At 31.7% G+C, this 20,474-nt stretch overlaps 1 long non-coding RNA gene across 1 annotated transcript; it reads right to left on the bottom strand.

The window, feature by feature from the left end:
* Window positions 1-726: 726 nt before the first annotated feature.
* Window positions 727-5,684, bottom strand: LOC145555989 (uncharacterized). The gene is made up of 2 exons (XR_014091660.1): window positions 5,167-5,684; window positions 727-1,163 (listed from the first exon to the last, which is right to left on the bottom strand). It is a non-coding gene; the product is annotated as an uncharacterized LOC145555989 (long non-coding RNA).
* Window positions 5,685-20,474: the final 14,790 nt, after the last annotated feature.

Here is a 20,474-nt window from a genome sequence, read left to right as displayed (position 1 = left end):
ATTTTATAAAGGTAAATATCACTGCTATTTATATAGTAATTAAATTTTATAAATAATTTCTTTTAATAAATTTTCAATTAAATTATTTTTTAAAAAAAAATACTAAGGACGACACGCGAGAAGATGACATGTGTTATTGCTGATGTATCTTTTACTCCGTAGTATATAGTTGATGATTATTGATGATTGATTGATTTTACATGTTATTTTAGACTTTTATACAATTTATTTACACATTCAGTTATAATACAAAGTATGAGTAAAAAAACAAAGTAATGTACAATCTTGTTAGATATTTCTCTATACATATACTTTCACTACAAGAAAAAAGGAAATTAGTGACGGTGAAAGTAGTCGCAAATTCGTCGCAAAAATGGATTTGCGACGAATTTGCGACTACTTTGGTTAGTCACTAAAGGCCTCGTCGCAAATCCATTTTTGCAACTACTTTTGAGCTAGTCGCAATTTTAGCAACGGATTAGCAACACCCTTGCAACTACCAATTAGCAACAAATTTTCATATTTTAGCAACTGAATCATTGTCCGTCGCAAAATATTAGCGACTAATTTGCTACTATCATTTAATGACTGTCTTCCAAATTTTAGCAACTGATTCATTGTCCATCACAAAATATTAGCGACGGATTAGCAACGGATTTGACTGTTTTTTTTTAAGACTACAGAGACCATTATTTTGAGATGGATTAGCGACTACAGAGACCAATATTATTATTAATTTTTTTTTTTTTTTTTTTTTTTTTTTTTTTTTTTTTTTTTTTTTTTTTTTGTAATTCACAAGTAACATTGAGACCAATTTTTTGCTACTAACCAATTAGTTGAAATCACAAAGGCAGCAATTCAAAACAGTGCCTTTCATCATTAAAAGTTTTTTACATGAACAATTGCCTAAAATAACCACAAAAACATGGATTTTTTCAACCTCGAAATTGATACAGAATACACATATATATATATATATAAACTTGAATATCTTTCAATAATAATTATTGTAATATTACAATTTTATCACAAAAGAAAGTATTTTAATTGTACAAAGTTGGGATTAGCATTAATAAGAACATTTAATGGCAGCAATAGCAGCATCAACATTGACATCAGTGACTTCAACGCTAACAGCAGCGATTAAGGCATGAGCAGCAGGTCTGTAGAATAAAAACCAGATAAGTAGCTTGATTAAAAATCCACATGTCAAGTATAGATAACAGAATATACACAAGAAGACCTGTTTAAAAATCCACACGACTAGTATATAAACAGAATATTGCAAATGAACTATAATAGAGATGCTTAAACTTATCAAGATCCCCTTGAAAGCTTGGGGAGATTCATAGCAATGCAAGGACCAATAGTGATCTAAGATACAAAAGATCCCAATCCTTCTTATCATAACTAAATTAACTAGATTAATTATTCAGACAAACAGAATTAGGAGACTAAGGTAATATAACAAGTAAGGTTGGTTGTCGACGTTCCTAAGGTGCTTCTTTGCTTGTTAAGCTGATAGGGATCCAGTAGTGAATATTATTAACCTATCAAAGAGAAAATATTTAATGGAGATTGCAATATCAAAGAAAAGATGGAATAACAGTTCACATACGTTATGTTTTGAAGCTAAAGAAGCAATAAAACAAGAAAGAAAAAATATGGCAGAAACTTTTCAAAACTCTGATCCCATAAAGTAAGTAGCAGGGCATTCAATATGTCAAGGCTATGAACTAGCCCATCTGCACTTTTTTTTAACATAAAACAATAAATATAGAAGCATAATATGTACTATATAGACAAGAAGAACCAAGGATAAGATGGTGGACCCTAAGGGATGCAAAAGCTAAGGTTTTTACAGAAAAGGTAATTGAAGAAGCGGATTGGGATGGAGAGGTGGATCCGGACATGACTTGGTTACGAATGAAGAACTGTTTCCTAAGAGTGGCCAAAGAGGTCTTAGGGGAAGTAAGGGGAAGAACTTCGGTACAGAGAGATACTTCGTGGTGGAATGAAGAGGTGAAAGCAGTAATTAAGCAAAAAAGGGAATGCTATCAAGCCTTAGGAAAATGTAGGAGTGATGAAACCTTGGCAGCGTATAAGGAGGCTAAGAGCAAGGCAAAGGCAGCTGTTCGCCAAGCAAAAGAAAAGGCATATCAGGAGGTTTATGAAAAGCTTGATTCCAAGGAGGGAGAAAGGATCATTTTTAAGATGGCAAAGAGAAGACAAGAGGCAAGGAAGGATATTGGCATGGTGAAGTGTGTCAAAGATAAGAACCAAATGGTCCTAGTGCAAGAGGAGGGCATCAAGGACAGGTGGAAGGGGTACTTCGATGAATTATTTAATGGAAGTAATGGAGTTGTGATAGGAGATACCTCTATGAGTGATGAAGAAATCAACATGGAGTATGTGCGAAGGATTAGGAGAGTAGAGGTGGAGATTGCACTGAGGAAGATGAAACCTAAGAAGGCGGTTGGCCCTGATGGGGTACCGATAGAGGTGTGGAGGTGTTTGGGTAAGATTGGTATTGATTGGTTAACAAACCTTTTCAACAAGATATGGACGGCTACAAGGATCCCACAAGATTGGAGGAAGAGCACCTTGGTCCCGGTTTATAAAAACAAAGGAGACGCTCAAGATTGTTCTAACTATCGAGGAATTAAGCTTATGAGCCATACTATGAAGTTGTGGGAAAGGGTGATTGAACAAAGGTTGAGGGCATGCACAAGCATTTCAGATAACCAATTTGGTTTTATGCCTGGGAGATCTACTATGGAGGCAATCCATTTGATAAGACAAATGATGGAGTTTTATAGGGTAAAGAAGAAAGATCTTCATATGGTCTTTATTGATTTAGAGAAGGCATATGACAAGGTGCCAAGAGAGATACTTTGGTGGGCAATGTTGAAGAAAGGTATCCCACGAAGGTATGTAGACCTAGTTAAGGATATGTATCGGGATGTGTCAACAAATGTGAGGACATGCGGAGGGTTGACAAAAGATTTCCCTATTACAATCGGATTGCATCAAGGGTCTGCATTAAGCCCTTTTCTTTTTGCAACGGTTCTAGATGAATTAACTAGACCAATTCAAGATGAGGTTCCATGGTGTATGTTGTTCGCAGATGATATCGTTTTGGTGGATGAGACTAAGGATGGGGTTAATGTCAAGTTGGAGCAATGGAGGCAAAGGTTGGAATCTAGAGGGTTTAAGCTAAGTCGGAGTAAGACTGAATATTTGGTATGTCGTTTTGGCACTCAGAGGGGGACACGCAATGAAGTGGTGAGTTTGGATGGAAAGGATTTGACCATGAGTGAATGTTTTAAGTACCTAGGGTCGATCATCCAGAAGAATGGTGACATTGATCAAGACGTGACCCACAGGATTAAGTCAGGGTGGCTTAAATGGAGAGCGGCCACGGGAGTGTTATGCGACCGCAGCATTCCCTTAAAGTTGAAGGGAAAATTCTACAGGACTGCCATACGACCAGTGTTGCTCTATGGTACAGAATGTTGGGCTTCTAAGAAAGAGCATATTAAAAAGATGGAGGTTACGGAAATGCGCATGTTAAGGTGGATGTGTGGAAACACTTTAAGAGATAGAATCAGAAATGAGGTTATTCGCAAGAAAGTAGGTGTGGCGGGCATTGTAGATAAACTAAGGGAAAATCGTCTGCGTTGGTTTGGACATGTAAGACGGAGACCCGAGGGTGCACCGGTGCGAAGAGTGGAAGAGTGGGACCATGGAGGGATTAAACGAGGAAGAGGGAGACCAAAGATGACTTGGTTGGAAGGAGTGAGGAAGGATATGAAGTGCATGGATTTACGTGAGGATGAAGTTTTGGATCGTAAGGGATGGAGGAGAAAGATTTATGTTGATGACTACACGGAATAATCAAACTTGGTTCATGTTAGCCGACCCCACTTTTGGGATTAAGGCTTTGATTGATTGATTGATTGATTGAATATGTACTATGTATCTTTCTCAGTCCAATCTATCAAGGGACCTCTAATTTAAGCAATAACAATAAATCCCAACCCCGTACGTCCCAGAATTTTGAAGTACTATATACTATACTATAATCAAGTTTCATGTTCTTGCTTATCAAGCAACTACTATACATGGACTAATGTAATTAATTTATTTAAAGAGTGAAACAAGCATATTGAAGCTCACGTTCCAAAATCAAGGACCATATCATAAACTAAAAAGAAGAAGATAGAAGAAAATGATGAGCTTGTGTTACAAGAGTGCAATGAATCTTGATTACTACTTGTCCTAACACTCCCCTTGATACTTTTAGACAATAAGCAGTAATTTGTTTGTGCTTAAACTTGACATTAACCTATCAGTTAGTCTCTAAACACTCCAAATTCCAAAGCATAACCATAAATCTCCATAAACCTAAGAGCAAATCCTGATATCTTAAATGAGAAAGTTATGGCATGATCATTCATTCCACATCAGCAAATGGCATAGTTTGCACTGTTTAACATTCTCATTCAACTTTCTTTTCTACGGCTTCATAAACAATCTTCAAAACTAGAATGTGGCAACACTTCAATGATAAAACAGAAAATCATGAAGCTACACCCATTAAAGGGTGATAACACCATAAAAAGAACCAAAGAGCACAAAATAGTTTGCAAAATTACATCTTCAGTTGTCTCTTACGGTGTTATCCAGCCAAGTATAATGCAGATTACATCTTCCTTGGGTTGTTTCTTAGTGACATGAGAATAGTAATAATGAAATTGTAGTTACAAATACAAACCTCTCAGCAACACTAATAATGCAAGGGTGATTATAAATACACACAAAAACCCCAAAATTTCATCAACAATTTCAATTTTCTGTCTCTGTAATTGGATTTCTATAAAATTACTATAAATCATCAAACCTCACCAATATATATAACAAAAAATCTAGCAAAATCATGTAGAAATATATGAATAATTAAAAAAAACGCAAATTTTGACATTGAATCTCCAAAGCAATTCAATAAATGGGCAAAATTAATCAATAAGCCCAAATAAAAAATCAACAAATTGATCCAAAATAGCAATAAAACAGGCGATACAGAGGGACAAAATTGGTTATCAAGGAATTAATTCTAATGAGAACTGGAATAAATGAAATTGATTAAAATATAAAGGACCTTACATATCGAGTAATCGGCGCCGGTGTTTAAGGAATTTGGCGACGTGGGAGACCACAACGATGGCGGAGGAAGAGTGATGGAGAGAGTAACCAGATCAGAGAGAAAGAGAGAGAAATCGGAGGTTATCAGTTGTTGATCGAATTTGGTTGGTTTTGGGGTCGAATTTGTTGGATTTCGGGGTCGAATTTGTTGGATTTCAGGGTCGAAATTTGCTGGGGTTTTGGGTTTGAACAAGAAAAAGCTAAGGGGTTCAAAATTCCAGGGGATTCTGCCTCGGATTTGCTCGAAATTGGGGGGTTTGGCTCGAATTTGCTAGGGATTTCAGTTTTTTGTTGAATTTTTTTGGGTTCTGGGATCGAATTTGTTGGGGTATGAATAGGAAATTTTTGCTGGGTTTATTGAGGTTTGAATGGCTTTAGCATCATTTAATGATGTTCATGTCGAAGTAATAATTTACAAAATTGAAATCCTAAGTTTTTGTGTCTTCGGAGAAGATGATCCTAGGTCAAAATTAAATTGGGGCTTGTAAGATTGGTAAAGTACTAAAGTGAAGATATGAAACGGAACTGAAGATCGTTACTGCTTTGACTATCTAAGCCGTTAGTCAAAAAATTTCAGTAGATGTTACCGTCTTAGCACCATCCAAGAAAAGTTACAAATTTACCCCAACCATGTTAATTCCATTTACGAAAATATCCCCTGATTTACATCTTATGTAAATCAGACTGATGCACTAGTATTTCCCCCAAGTTAAAGTAGTGCGTATTTCAATTCTTTGTCTACACTGTAAGCACTAAGCAGTGCGTTTTAGGTGTCAATATGAATAAGCTTCAATTTGAATTAAGAGGGCAATTTCATCTTGTGGGTGAAACTGATCTTACCCTAACATAGGTGAACAAGTAAATTATACTTCGTATCAAAGTAAATTGTTAACACTTTTATCGCGAGATACGAAACCATAACTAAGTCGTATTTATTTCATTATTTGAAACACCAAACACATCAATTGGAATGTAGAATGAGTTGAAGTGACAACTACTCCGTATATATTTTTTGAAAAAGGATGAACATCAAACTAATACCGAACGAATGAATATTTCGGTCTTTTTCATTCGCAATTCTTTTTTATTTTTTGCGACTGAATATTAGGGTAGTCACAAATATTAGTCGTAAATTAGCGACAACATTGCGACTACTGCGAAATTAGTTGCAAAATTTGCGACTACCAACCTTTTTCAGTCGCAAAAATATTTTTTGCGATTGAATATTAGGGTAGTTGCAAATATTAGTCGCAAATTAGCGACCGCATAACAACTACTACAAAATCAGTCGCAAAATTTGCAACTATCAGTCGTTTTCAGTTGCAAAAAAATTTTTTGCGACTGAATATTAGGATAGTTGCAAATATCAGTCGCAAAATTGGCTTTTTCTTGTAGTAATTTAATTATAAATATATTGGTTCAATATTTTTCAATCTTTAAAAAACCAATATATAATGTTTGAATTGTGATTTGAAAAATGTTACCTCCTCATGTTATATTATGTAAGAAGTATGTAACAGAGGATGGATGTGTATGATTTACTTATTGGTAGATTATTTTGATTGTTGAGGATGTCACAAAAATTCGTTATGCATTGTCGACCTGTCTTCTTAATTCCATCAAATATTGTGAAGCTCATAGAATTTTATAGGGACACACATATATATATATATATATATATATATATATATATATATATATATATTAGTAATAAAAAAATTTTTTTTTAAAAAAAAAAAAAGCAAAAGTACCTGTTTTGGGTAAAAATATCCCGTCCATGTGGACCAATAAGAGAGGGCCACGTGTCAAGCATAGGCAGGTCCATTTGGGCCAATTGCCAGCTGACACATGTCAGCCTCAGATGTCTACCTAAATTGCGGCCTTCAAGGTCCAATTCTCAAGAATGCCGCAAAACGGCGCAACCCACCAAATCTAGGTCAAATGACTTAAGAGAAAGCACGTTCTCCAATGACCCTATAAATAGGGAGATATCCCCCAATTTTGGGACACATTTAATCATTTTTTACACCTACCCTACAGTCTCTCACATCAGAGAACATCTGATCTCGGAATCCTAGAAGATCTCATTTCACTTTCCGCACATTCTCCTACTTACATTCGAGTACTAACTTGATCGTCGGAGGTGGAGCTCCAAACACCCGGAGTCTCCGTTGTTTTGCAGGTACAGGCCACGTGCAACCAGTTTCTGAGCTGTAACTCTCCCGAACAATAAAAACACCCAAAAATAGTACCTATTGTAAGTTCCATCCAAGTTGGCTGAGGCTCTGTGAAAGATTTGATACCTATTGTAGGAGCTTTAACTTAATTTTGTGATAGTTGAAACTTTTTCAAATGGACTAAACAATAACTGTGAGACTTTTTTTTTTTTTTTTTTTTTTTTTTTTTTTTTTTTTTTTCGTATTAGGGCCATTTGTATTCCGCTATATGCTTTGTGTTGACCTAATTGTGAGAGATATTAGTTTATATTAGTAGGATTTTTCCCATTAAAAAATAAAAATAAAAAGAAGACCAACCCTAGCTAGTTGTTTCAATTATTGTTTCATCAACCAAGGTTAACTATCAAAATGTGATGGTTGATAATTACTTCAGCTCTATGCTTGAGCTAGTAATTAAAGGAGATTATGGATTCCCTTGGCGATGAACATGAAGCAGTTTTATTAGAGGTCTAATTCAAATACATTTTTGGATAGTATATGAAATTTTAGATCATTAATCATTAGAAAATTTACAAATTGCAGCCATTTAAAGTTCGTATTTTGCAAATTACAACCTTTTAAAAAAAAATTGCAAATTGCAGCCCAAAATTTCATATAAATGGTAAATTGCAGCCCGATTCAACTTTTTCATCGTTTTACAAGTTGAAAAATTTTCGATTAAGGTTTTAGGGGCCATTTTAGTTCTTAAGGGACCGAATTGAGCTCGGAATTAGCAAGAAAATAACGCAAGTATCTCATTTTGCGTAACAAAAATGTATCGATTTGTGGAAAACTGTAAATATGAGACACTTACATTATTTTTTTGCTAATTTTGAGCTCAATTCGGGCCCTTAAGGGCTAAAATGACTCTTAAAACCTTAACCGAAATTTTTTCAACATGTAAACCGATAAAAAAAATTAAATTGGGCTGCAATTTACAATTTATATGAACTTTTGGGCTGCAATTTGAAAAAAAAAAAAAATTAAATGACTGCAATTTGCAAAATACGAACTTTGAATGACTGCAATTTGCAAATTTTCCTTAATCACTCCTAATTTTATTATAATCCTTCTATAGCTCTAAAACAACTTAATGTCGGTGTTCTTACTGCCCTAATTGTTAAGTACGAGTATAAAGTAAATAAAATGCTTTTTTCCCTTCACATTTGCCCTTTATGTCATCGTTATCTTGCATTTAAAGCGTGTTTGACAAACATAAATTAAAACTCTTAACTTGAAAAGTTACTAGTGAAAAATATGGATATGCTTGGCAAAACTGATTAAGTTGAAAAATACTTTTTAACTATTTTCTTACTTCGTACAAGTATTATTAATTTCGTCAAATTTGATTTGTTCACGTAGTATAGAATGACTAACTAAAGTCAACTTGAACTTGTTCACCAATTGGATCATCAATTTGCAACACGTTGAAATAATAAATTGTACGTCCTTGTATTAAATTTTGACTACGATTTTTTTATTTTTTTATTTTTATATATTTTTTAATTTTTTTCTTTTTTTTTTTTTGTGGGAGATTTATCCATCTAAGAATTGGGTTAATAGCAATAAGTGCATATGATATAGTGGTCATACCTAGCTATATAAAATAATAATATAAATAATAAAAATAATGGGTGTCTTAGAGTTTAAGGGCATGCTACATTATCCAACGCATTGACGCCTGTTGTTATAATTAATTTGTGTGTGTCAGTCAAACACAATTGAAGAAGTTGTATTATTTTGATGGAGTAGTAATTAAATTCTATTGGTGCTCACATTTAGTTCTTGGCAGACATTAAAAAAAAAAAAAAAAAAAAAAAGCTTACAATTTACATGTGTTTATGTAGAAATTCAAATCTGTGTTATGTTGTACTAATTGACCGCAACTTTTGGGCAATTACTGACTACTGTAAGTCAACCTAGTTCATAATAACTGCTACTGTTATTTCATGTTACCAAGGTAAACTGGCCTGGTCAAAATACAAAGGAGATATGTAAGATAGTGAAATTTGGTTGATTAGGTGAAATAAGAAAATTTCGGAGTTTGATTAAAGGTGAATGAAAATAATAAGGAAGAGAATGTGCCTTGTTTGATTAATTATAGGTTAATATAAAGAGAAGATATGGAGTAGTTGTACTTTGTATATATAGCCCAATAGTCTTTTATGTTAGTCATTCTCCTTCGTCGATTATTTTTTAAGCATGGGAATATGGGATAATTAGTCTCAACTCACATGTAGATTGTGGTTGATTGGTAGATTGTCCTAACGTATTCTTTTAGTAGTCTGTAATCTTTAGACATAAACTCCTCTGTAATGAAGGGCCAATATGGTCAGTGAAACAAATGACCATGTACCATCAAATTAAGAATAGACTAAGTTTTAGTTGTGCTATACATTGGCTAAATATTAAATACGACACGTGATGTAATGTATTAATAATTTTTGTATTTCAGTATGTATATATGCTTGTTTTTGTATGTCAGTATGTATATATGCTTGTTTTGAAAAATTATGAAAGTTTGAAGGAAAAACTGTATGTTTTTATAAAAGTAGAAAATAAATTTGTAAAACTAATACAATAAACGTTACCAATTCATTTACATATAGGAAATGACATAAAAAGATGTCTATCAATTGAAGGAGAGGAATAACCCGATGGAGAGGAAGATCGAGAATGTGAAGGATACATGTGACATCATAACATGCAAACTTCCTTGTTATATATCGACATATCGTATGAGGATAGATATATGCATGTGATCGTTTCTTATGAAATTATCGACCACATTGCACATACATATGAATTACTAACCATGAAAAAATTAGGGTTACCGGTGGACGATAATTGATCATGCCTAAATGAGGTTATTATGTGATAACCAATGAGAATGCTGCGCTACTAATACAACGTAACGATGAAGCAACTACTATAGTTATAGAAGGCTATTGCTAATGATTTGACGGGGTATTGATTATGTATGTTGCACCATCAAATCATCCATTGAGCATGTAACACCTCAAACTAAATACTACTAACTAATTAATTAACCACGTTCATGGGAAAATCATCAATTTCCAAAATAAATTTGGAGCAAAGCACGTTCAAAAACCATATATGCAATAAACTTGCAGTTTGTAAGAAATTTTTTGAAAAACTACCTATTATAATCTAGAATTTGTGAGAAACTACCTATTAAAAAAAATGTTGTAATTGACTACCTAATTTTTTTAAAAATGTTGTAATTTACTACCTTACGCCGGATTATGAAGGAGTTTGACCAAAATTCTTCGGCGTTGACTTGGTCACATGACAGTTAATGACCCTTTTCTTTCCCAAATTTTCTCACAATTTTCCCACGTGATGGTCACCAAGTGTCATGTGACCAAGTCAAAGCCGGAAAATTTTGGTCAAACTTCATAATCCGGCGTAAGGTAGTAAATTACAACATTTTTCAAAAGTTAGGTAGTCAATTACAACATTTTTTTTAATAGGTAGTTTTTCACAAAATTTCCTAATTTGTAAGACTACGCAATTATTTACACAAATTGGTTCTAAAATGATTGGATGGTAAAATTCCCATTATCATGGGAACTCATTGACATATAAGTGGAATTCTCGTGCACATCTTTTATCCCTTAGCTTAACAAATTAAAGCAATGGTATTGTCTTTCATGCATGCTTGCTTGCAAATTAAAAGTAGGAAGAAATAAGAAAGAATATCTTTTTTCGTGCACAAGCTTAATTAGTTATACACGTGCAAAGGGCAAAAACTATAATAATATAACATAAGAATTTTTTTTTTTTTTTTTTTTTTCAAATCTATTTATATTTTAATGCAAGTGTAAATATGATAATTTAAAAGTTACTTGTCATGAGAGTGTACCAAAAGTCCACTCTTAAAATCTTATGCAATAGACATTGATTTTTGTCCAAACCTCTTTGTTGTCCACAAGTGAACTGTTTCACATTGGAGAAAAAATAGAATAAGTAAATGCTCCCTCTATTTTAATTTAAGTACTTCAATTTTACGTCATATTTGTCGATATATAACTTTGACTAATGATATATTTAATTATTATAAGTTTAAACTATAAAAAGTCGATATTTGAAAAATATGTGTTAGAGACAATTCCAACAAGTACCCACATAACTATACATCTCATTTATAAAACAAAAACATTGATCATGTAAAACGGTGCAAGTGAATAGTGCCAAAGTCAAAATGGGACACTAAAATAAAAAACGGAGGGAGTATCATCTTATAAGTTATAAGCTAAAGGAATTACTCCTATTATATCATCAGTTAGTTTTAGTATGAAACTTCATAGATATTGAGCTTTTAAGTGGACTAAACATTCCTCCTTATCATTTAATGGGTAATTTTTTTCTAACGCAAAAGCGTTTCGAGAGTGTTGGATAAGATAATTAAAAGTAAAAATATTAGATTGAAATAAATATTAATAACATCAATCGATTCATGATTTTGGCATGCATTACCAAATTAATACTATTTTAGGAAAGATTTTATAATTATCCAATGCCTTGGGACGCTTGTTAGGAAGATAAGTTGCATGAATGCATGATATTAAGTGTGCGTTAAAATGTTACATGATAAGGGTCTATTCTCATTTCCTAAATTGAGCTGAACTGAACTGAACCGAACTGAATATTTTATGAGAGAAGAAAATTAGGAACTGAACTTGAAATAAATTGAAGAGAACATGCCAAAATACTTTGTTGCCGTTGACTTACATATCCTTTACTCGTAGCAATTATCTAACTTTATTAAAAGTAAGTATTTAGCTACATAATAATTCAAACATACCTTTTATTTTCTTAGAAGGGGGGCTCAAAAATAGGTGAAGTTCACAGAGTAAAAGTAATGCAACAAAACACTGGGAATCACACGATAAGTTTGGTAACAAAATTAAAGAGGGTTGTCTTTGGCTATCTTTATCATGATACCTTTACTATTGTATTATTATTAATGTCAAAAGCTGTTGAAATTGATCATAAGAATTTACTGAGAATCTACATGAAATATCAATTAATGTAACCCATGTGAACTTCTTGTGGTATTCATTTTCATAGACTAGCATGTAGTTTTTCTTCTCTCTCCTTTTTTTCTTTAGGATAAAGTATAAAATAAAGTATAAACCAATTAATCTTTGCCACGCAAATGTATTGTGCCAATCTGTAAATTATAAAGTGTAATTCTATAGTCATTTAATGTAAGTTTTTATGTCTTCAAAATACTTGTATATATAGGCTGTCAAAGTGTCAAGTGCTGGAAGCTTAATTATCTTTTTCCTTATTTCTTCTAATATTCCAACTTTTTTGGGTTGTGGAGGAACAAGTTACTAGGTGTCAAAAATTGACCCGATCAATCTGATTCAATATAGGAGCACAATAATTTAGCATGACACAAACTTCAACAAGGCCGATCCAAATGCCCGAATTGAAACCTCTAGATCAAAGTGCTTTTTATTTCAGACTATTTCATTTTTTTTTGGTACGACATAGCTTCGTAATTAATTTTTCAAAAACTTTTGTATACACTCGTTTTGCAATAATATCAGCGTACATCAAACAATTGTAGGGTAACTTTTAGTCAATTTGGGGGAGAGATGCTACACATAAACCAGGTTTATGTGAGGTAGGCATAAACTACCAATAAAAAAACGCCATGTCGCTACTAGCCAAAATAAAGAGGGGGAAAATTAGGGGGGGGGGACATTTGGCTTTAGGCGCCTAAAGTTATTGTTGGGCGGGAGAAAATTCTAAGCGTCAAACCCCCTTTAACGCTCACAATCCCACCAACTTATATATTTAATTCACTTGTAGTAGATTTTACAATTCATTTGTCAGTAGATTTTATAATTCATTTGAATACAGTATATGTTACAAAAGCATGTATCCCCAATATCAATTTATATGTTATTGTTACTAGAAAATGTTTTTATCTAATATCATATGTAAAGGCATTACCAAGAGGTACAAATTTACTAGCTTGTACATAACGACCAACATGGGAATAACAACAACCGATATTTACAAACTATAATTTAGGTTTTGAATACTATTTAAATATAAGTTGTTAGCAAAGTAAATTCAAACCTAAAGTTGTTTTTAACTATTTTTACAAAAATATATATTTACTAATAAGAATAACTCTTCAAATGCTAAATGTTTGCTTCAAACATCCAATATTAATGACAAGTCTTGAGTTAAAATATTAAACGAGTTAAGTAGTGAATGATTAGAATCAAATAGTGGAGCGGTTAAAAAAAAGGAAAAATTGTCAAAAATAATACAAACTTTGAGCGGTCCGCAAAAATAAGTCAAACTTTTGATTATTTCTAAATAATACAAACTTTGGAGGGTGTCCGCTATAAACAAGTTATTTTACCTGCAACCTGAATCACCGGTCGATTTCATGTTTTTTTTTTAATAAATTTGTTTAATTATGTAATTTAACTATGTAATTAACTCTTTTTTTTTTTTACGTGAACTATGTAATTAACTCTTAACAACTACTTTAATGATTGTTAATTAGCAATTAAAATATCGAAAAAAAACTTCAAAAATACAATTAAAAAAAACCGACTCCTCCACCAGCCACCAGCCACCACCGGGCACCGACACCAGCCCCCCGGTACCGACCGCGCCCAGATCCCACTGCCCGGTGTCGACGCCGACTCCCCTCCTCCACACGTCACCCCCTTCCCTCTTCCCCAACGTATTCTAAACCACCAAACTCCTTCCTCCGCAAATAACCACCGAACTCCCTCCCCACAACACCACCGAACTCCCTTCCTGAAATCTCCCTCCCCCGCTAAACCACCAAAACCCATGTCCCATCCTCGAAAAACCCTAATCGAACCCCCTATCGATGGCTGGAAGGCCCAATTTGGGTTTTTAAAAGATAGAAATGGGTTTTTTTTTTGTGGTTTTGCGAGGGAGGATTTTGGGTGAGGGGGTTCGGCGGTTTAGGTCAGCGTTTGGCAAGGGAGTGACACGCGAGGGGGGGGGGGGGGTTGGCGCCGAGTGGCAGGGTATGGTGGAAGTGCGTGGTGGCTGAGTGGCTGGGTTGTGGGGATTAGTTTTTTTTTTACTCCCTCCGTGTTTTTTTAAGTGTTACACTTTGACCGGCACATAGTTTTAGGCAATTTAATTGACATAAATAAAATAAGAGGTAAGTGGGGGTAATTGGAGTATTAAACAATTGTAAAAGAAAGATAGTGGGTTTAATAGTTTATTGAAAAGTAATGAATGTGAGGATATAATAAAAAAAAAAAAAAAAGTAGTAGTGGCTAGTGGGTTTGGGTGGGGACCATGAGAGGTGAGAGATATAATATTTTAATGTAGCTTTTTGCCAAAAAAGAAGTGTAACACTGAAAAAAACCACGGCCGGAAATGGAAAGTGTAACACTTAAAAAAACACGGAGAGAGTATAAAAAATAAAATTAAATACAATAATAATCTTTTAAAAATAAAATACATTAAATAAATAAATAAAAATCAAATTAAATTGCTAAACCAATAAAATTTTGACACGTGTCCCGTACAACCTATTAATCAACTTACTAACAGGTTAAAACTTGGTTTTGGCCAACCCCCCAAAGTTTGTATTATTTTCAAATTATTAAAAGTTTAACTTGTTTTTGGCGGACAGCTCAAAGTTTATATTATTTTTGACAATTTTTCCTAAAAAAAATTCATTTGCAATACAACAAGAAGTTATATATGAAAAGTAAATAAATATTTTGAAATATATTAATAATAAAACTTAAACTTTTGGGATCTTTGTTTATATATTGTAAGTAGCTAGATTTCTAACTAATCATCAATTTATTAATTTTTTTTACATGTTCATTAGCATTACTAGTATTGTCGTGTTCTTTAATACTACCTCCGTTTCATTTTTTGCGACGATTTGACATAAAATAGAAAGGAAAAACATCTAATCATTGCAAATAATATGAAACGGAGGTAGTATTAATTTAACATAAGATTTCACGTGAGAAATTTATTTTTAAACGGAGGATATACAAATTGATTATATGAAACGGAGGTAGTATTAATTTACAAAAAAGGAAGTTACGCTACTTCATATAAATATTAGATAAATTGATTATTAATATGAATTACAATTATTAATATTGTAATATACAAATTCTATCACTCCATAAATTGTTTTAGCAAAAAGTAATATTATGCAATAATTATCATTTACAAAATACAATGGTGAAGGGTTAAAATATATTAAATTTGGATTAAACATAATAGCTATCGGTTACTAATAAATATTTCATTTTTTCAAAAAACGATTGAAAATGCTTACCAATCAAGAATTTTAATACATATTAATAGTACTAAAAGTTTTGGAAACTTTGTTTACATCTAGTAAGGAAATTAATAGCTAGTATTACTAGTTATGTTTTAGTTGGTTAATATTAATATTAGATTAATCATTATTGTTATAAGCCACACATATACATTTAATAGAAACTCTCCATAACTCGATCTTGATCAATTGTGTTTTTTTAAAAAGGTGAAATTATAATTGTTAATTCGGAGATATTTGACAACTAAATATCAATAACATGTTATAAATTAGAATAAATGGTGTTACCAAATAAATTACAATTTTTACACTAAATATCAATAACATGTTATAAGTTAGAATAAATTAAGTAAACATAGAAATACTATTTAAATAAATCTTGTTACTGTAATCTTGTTAATGAATACTATTAAAATAAACGGTGTTGCTAAATAAATTAGAAATTTACAATCATCGTTACCACCCTTTCAATTTTTTTAAAAAAGATACGTAATGTTATTTCCTGTTTTATAATTACAATTTTTTTCCTTTGTTTTACTTTAATTTGTTTTCAAGAGTTTGGTGCTATAAAACAGGATAATAATTTCTTATAAATACGTCCTCAGTCATCGTGATATATCAAGGATTTTAATGACTTATCCTTTTGATTAATCTAATATCCAACATTTGTTACCGGCCAATAATGTAACTTGCAGAAATTTTAAAGTTTGATGTTTAAATTCTGGGAAAATTGTTCATCAAATAAATCTGGGTAAATGGACTAACATTGGAAATAACGATGTTTACAATCAGATGATATAGCACGATATTTCAATCTTGGTGAATTTTGTATAACATAATTTGTCTACAAAAAAAAAAAAAATTGAAACAATGAATCTTCTCTACAAAAAAAAAAAAAAGTAAAAAAAAAAAAAAAGTAAAAAAAAAAACCATTTCTTTCCAGATCATAATATTAATATAAACCATTTAGAAGTCCCAAAAGAAGGTAATGTAGAGTACGTAAGTGATGCCCAGTAATGGTGGTTGAGAACAAGGATCAAAGATTTTTACATAAGCAACCGAATAAAAACAAAAGTTGAAAAAAACCAATTTTTTCAGATCTGTAACAACTTACATTCATACAAATCAGACAATGAATAACTATATCTGTAAAATTAAAATAAATAACAAATAATTAATAATATAATGTACAATAAAACATTGTATATTAAATGAATTTCTGGAAAAAAAAATATTTTCAAGCAAGGATGAATTTTTTTCAAAATATCATCAAGAACATGAAGAACATAACAAGAGAGAGAAGAGAGACAAAATCAAAATTCGGAATGCAAAATCTTTAAGCCTAAGACAAATATTCGATGAATTAGTCATGAAATATATAATATACATTGTATTAAGAAAATAATTACACAAAAAAGCCGAACCAAAAAAAAAAAAAATTTGAAGGTATGAACATGGGGAACAAGAAGAAAAAGAAGAGAAAAAAACAAAAACCAAAAACAATTAGCCAAAAAAAATGAGAGGAGAGAGAAATGGGTGGTTTAGAATGTGGGGGGCAAAAGGCTACACATACAAAGCTAGTATGTGTAGGCCCACATACAAAACATGCTGGCAGACTCTCATTGGGTTACAAAATGGGGCCCACTCCCACCAAAAATCAAACTTTCAGCCAAAATTTCAACTTTCACCCAAAATTTCAACAAGTGTTATGAAAATATTGTGTGGATATCCATTATCCTCTTTGTATGTTTTCAGAATTGAATATTCTAGATCTAGGGTTTATTCTTATCTAAGCAAACCCTACTTATAATATTTTATGTATATATACCCCAATCATATGGAATAATATGAATAGATTAATTCTCCCTCAATTCCTGATATTTTTCCTTATTTTCACAACACGTTATCAGCACCAAACTCTAGCCAATTGAGCAGATTAATAAAACAATTGATTTGAGGAGGCCACTAAGAAATTCACATATTGTCCACATAGTTCTGTAAGTATCAATTATATTCATGTCTCCCTATTACTTTTGTTCATGCGTTATTGGCTTATATGAAAATATATATTAGCATCTCTCGGTGTAAATTGCTTAACGATTTAGAGTTCAATAGTACATATTGATATGTTATCGAGTAATACAATTCATTGAAATGGAGTTCGATAAATATAGTATCTCTTTCATTGCTATTATCATCATTTCTTTAACGCAAGTAATTTCGTAAAACAAAGTTATATTGCATCCAATAGCTTTAAATGTTGATAAACTTCTAAAAATTATCAAAAGATCGGCCTAGGCTTTTTACCAATTCTTTGCTCAAAGTTGTAGGCAAGTTGTTAAATATGTATAAGTATGAATTAATCCTAATACTTTTGTTTAATTTTAATTTCAATTCACATTATTACTTCTTTTAGTATTTATTCGGATAACAGGTTCGATAAAATATATCACATATATCCTAAGGTATCATATATTCTATCAAGGTTCATGATTCAGTTTTCACAATTGAAATCCATCGGGAAGTGATAAATAAAGTTAGGCTATTTGACTAGAAAAATGGAGGATAATTGTTTTACTTAATTTTTTCGTTTAACGGAGGATAATTGTTTTACTTATTTTTCGTTTTCTAATAAGTTCCTTGTGAACTTATTGACAGTATGATATGATTTGTCATTTCAGTCATTTGTTCATATGAATAACTTTTGTGGGCTTGTGGCCATTACATTAGTCCTATTTGCATTTTAGGTAAACTTAATTCTTAGTGTAATTATGTGTATGAAAGTTATCCATACTAATTTTCTCTAAATTAATGATCTTTGGATTAATCGACTTAACTTGACTTTGATTATAAGTTAATATCGATAGAATATGATGTCGTTATATTCCCCTTGTATATCTTTAAGTAGATCTTTCTTTTTACACTCTATCCTTAGTTAATTAACTATGAAATAAGAAAGTCAAAGTTAGTTTCCATAATGTTAGGGATAGATGTGGTATCTAATCTTTTTAGTATTGATTTTACCAATTATGAATTATTTATTGGCTAATGTTTATAATTGTATTTCAATAAATAGTTAGAAATTTTGGAAAAATCACACACGATTGTTTAAATATGGATTTGAGAACAATCTCTTACTTTGTTACTTAGATGAGGACGGAAGATCGAGTTGATTCATGAATATAATTTTAGTTTGTTATGATGATGATGAATATTTCACGAGATATTTATTCTTTCCTATGAAATAGATAAGATGAGTAGCGTGCTATTGATAACTTACAGGTTTATACTCTATAACTGCCCGCGTGAAGTTGGATTATAGAAATGATGAATAAATTGATGTGAAATACATATGGACTTGCATTTCCTTAATTTTATATAGGGTCATAAACCCTCAAAAATAATATGAAGATATCTACAAGTCATAATACTAATGTGATTTCACAATGTCATGAGTATAAAGGCTGATATAATTGGGCAAGAGTAGGAACAAATAAGAGTTATATAATACTAATTTACTTAACTTGATACATGACATTGTCAAAAGGATTTATGCTTTAAAATGCATAAAGGGATTTTAAAGGTTGTTGAATAAATTTCAAAACCCCGTATGCAAGGATTAAGAGGAAATAATATTTATTTCATTATTATATGTAATCCTTGCACATAAATTATATGATATCAATGATGGTCAGTCATGTATATATTAGCTTTAATATCAATGTCAATAATTTATTTAATATAAGCTACCACATAATATCACATATTTACAATGACACCATCCTGAAGATGGATATGAATTAGTGTCATTGACTATATGTCAGTTGTAAATGCTCCAATTAAAATTAATGTCCTAGAAGGACAACATCGGTTACTAATGAACTTAAAGCACGCTTGAAGCGTAGTAGTCCAATAACTTTAAAATATAATAACCTTCGAAAAAAGGAATGTAGCAAGTATTGATAATGACAAGTTTGAGGAAGTGATAATAAATCCCATTACTAGGAAAAATCACTTTTAGTAAAATTTATATATTCCATGCATGATTATATGAAAGACTCCAGAAGAGTATGAAATGTCCAACAAGATTAACATGCATGTATCAAGATTATAGTCAAAGCTCTAGCAGAGTATGAGTATTTACTTGATAAAGTATTAGTTGATTGTCTTGCCAAATTGTCTTGCTAATTATATAAAGATACACATATTGGTGTTCTAATATCACATCATATCCATGGCCATGCATAAAGTAAGCTTAATAAAGTGATCACTAGTGTTGGAAAACTGTCCAGACTTAAAATATAGAGAAGTGATTGGATGTGATAATTAAATTAGGTCATCCGGATTTAATAATTATCCGTTATGGAAACCTGAAGTTTCATTTGATAATGTGCTGACTCTCTCTCAATGTTAAATATTATGAAATGAATTGAATGGCAAGACATAACATTGAGATTGAGCTATAGTTGAATTGTGATTCATAATAACTTGTATTGATGAAAATTTCAAGAGTTATTAGATTTTAATTTCTTATATAAAAGAGTAATGAGTGACCAGAAGTTCACCAAAAGAACTTATATATTATTGTCAACTATTAAGTGACCAGAAGCTCACCAAATACACTATTTGAGTCTTTAAAGATCCAGAAGATCACAAACTAGTAGAATGACAAACAAGTGATTTATTATTCCTAGAGTTTAATG

The sequence above is a fragment of the Chenopodium album genome, chromosome 8 (genome assembly GCF_948465745.1).
Source record: "Chenopodium album chromosome 8, dcCheAlbu1.1, whole genome shotgun sequence".
Lineage (NCBI taxonomy): Eukaryota > Viridiplantae > Streptophyta > Magnoliopsida > Caryophyllales > Amaranthaceae > Chenopodium > Chenopodium album.
This window is presented reverse-complemented; position numbering and strand designations above follow the sequence as displayed.